Source organism: Ascaphus truei, unplaced genomic scaffold (assembly GCF_040206685.1).
Source record: "Ascaphus truei isolate aAscTru1 unplaced genomic scaffold, aAscTru1.hap1 HAP1_SCAFFOLD_1163, whole genome shotgun sequence".
Lineage (NCBI taxonomy): Eukaryota > Metazoa > Chordata > Amphibia > Anura > Ascaphidae > Ascaphus > Ascaphus truei.
The window spans coordinates 61,175-63,901 of record NW_027454032.1 but is presented as its reverse complement, the minus strand read 5'-3'; positions in this window follow the sequence as shown (position 1 = coordinate 63,901).

The following is a 2,727-nucleotide window of genomic DNA, read 5'->3' as shown; positions in this document are numbered from 1 at the left end:
CTGTCACAAGCTCAGACCGGATTGGCCAACACAGATGAGCCCTCATTCTGTGATTGGCTCCCCATTCAGCATCAATGCTGGGATTGGTCGTTGCCCCGTTCTCCATGATTTTCCATTGAGAACTGCAACCTAGAAAAGCAGCGAACAATTTGAGTTCCACAAGCCTCTCCTGGGTTGGCGTGAAGATAGACTAAGCGGGGGGCTCTGAGGATGTGCCAGAGACACCTGAAGTCGAGGCTGCTTGTACGCCAAGCTGGAGATTTGAAGTTACCTTTCCACAACTTGCATCCAGCGGTGCTTGGAAACTCATGACCTACGGCAAAAGTGGAATCTGCTCCGTTAAAGTCATGTTGGTGGCGTCGGCCGAAATTAATACCCGTTTATTTGTTTATCTCTGTGTCCTCTCTGGTGCTTGATCCCACAAAAGAGTCCCGGTCTCTTGACAGAACACATTAGAAATAAAGCATTCCATTTACATGGGATGCAAGGTGCAACCAGGCATGCAAAAAACACCCTGTATCTCAGGGGCCTTGGAGCCAGATGAACCCAAGTGACAGGGCGTAACCTTTATTAACCGGTCCCTGGGCCTCATTCCATCACAAGCATAGCTAAGGTCTCTGTACATGCAGGGCTGAGAAACCCTTTGTGCAGCTCGCATGTCGAGAGAACTGGCAAATTCTGCGACTGGAGGTGAAGAGCGGTGCAGGAATACAAGGGGGAGTGACCGTGGGAGAAGATCAGACCAGGGGGCAATCAACCCAAAAAGCAGAACATTGTGTCATCCATCCAAATATCCGGATGCCGAGCCCAGCATGGGACATCTTGTCAGCCATGGAAGCCATTGTTGGGCCCCGTTGGTGGATGCTGCTCCCATTGGCCGATTTATATTTCTATCCGCTGCCCTTTAATTTGCAATCACCCACTTCAAGCCCTGATTGGCCATTTCAGACAAGACCATGTGTCCTGAATGGCTCCTGTGCATCATTAATGCTGTGATTGGCCACAGCCCTGTTTGCATGATTTGCTAGGGAAGCGTGAAATCTATGAAATGGGAACCCAATCAGTTTCAGATCTTATTCTGATCCTAACGTGGTGATAGATTAAGATGTGCCCCCTGAGACTGTGCAACAGACACTCGAAAATTAGATTGTAAGCTCCTTGGAGCAGGGACTCCTCTTCCTAAATGTTACATTTGTCTGAAGCACTTATTCCCTTCACCTGTTATTTATATATTATGTGTTATTTATATGATTACCACGTGTATTACTAATGGGAATTGCTATGTACATTAATGGTGCTATACAAATAAAGACATAGGGGGTCATGCACTAAGCTTCGTTAAGTCGTTTTTAGAGCGCAAAGTGCTCTTAGAACGTGATGTTACGCTGAACACGATGCACTAAGCCACGCAAACAGGCACTTTGCGCTCTAAAACTGACTTTTCTCAGGAATATTTCAAAGTCCAACTTTGCTCGTTCGTTACCCTGTTAGCGTTAAATTCTGCCCTTAAGCGGGATGCACAAAGCTACGTAACTTTAGCATACGCGAAAGTTGCGTTCAACAGAACACGTCAGCTCAAGGTAGACGCAAAAAAAGCTGGACTTTGAAAAATTTCTTGCTCTACATTTTTGCATGCGCAACTCCCATACAACAGGCCGGCGGGTGTACCCGGCTGACCCCACGGGGGTCCCCGAGAGAGGTCGGGGGTCGCGCAGGTGTCCCCGGCTGACCCCGCGGGAGTCCCGTGGTACCCGCGGGCCTGCGGTACCAATGTTGTGCCTACAAAAATACTAAACATTATTTCTAACTAAATACACCCCCCTAACACATACAGTACAATAATGTGCAAAATAACTATTATTCAGATATGGATAATAGATTATTTGCCCATTATTAAATACTGCATTAGCATACATAAATAAAGTAAATAAATACAGTTATACTTACCACAACAACAGGTCTGTCTGTCCTCCGTTGAAAGAAAGCATACAGAATATACATAATAAAGACATTCTAATGGCCCCTAACCCCTTAATCACCTTAGCGTTTACTAACCGCTATAGTCATTAAGGAGTTAACCCAGCCTGCCCCGATACAAACCCAGGAGGCCTAAGCACCCACCCTGAACTGACTATACCCACCCTGTACCCATTGAGTAGTATAGTGGTACATCATACCCATATAATAATAATATGGGCATGATAAGCCTCTATAGCACTCAACGGGCACCCTAATTACAATACATTAATGCACCAGATACACAATAATAAAACCTAACTCCAAAAAAACATACTTCACTAAATAAAAACAGTAGCCAGCTAATCCAATGAATACAATCAATAACAACATCAACAATGAATTAATTAAACCATTAACCAATCAAAACAATTAATTCCTAAACCAACTCAAAATGAATAGTAACACTAACCAATTAAGCCAATTAATTACTACAACATTAATGAATGTAAACATTAAAAGACAAAGAAATACATTCAAACAATATCTGAAATAACCATTAAATGCATTAGCTAACATAATACAACATTAACTACAAATGAACATGTTAACTACAAACGCCAATCTGATTGGCTAACATCATTCCCTTTAAGTGACGTCATGTAAAAAAAAAAAAAAAAAATTATAGTCGGAACATGGTTTTAACAGCCATTCAGGTGACTGTTAACCATTTTGAGGCTAAATGTGACATCACAAGCCGTATTTAAGACC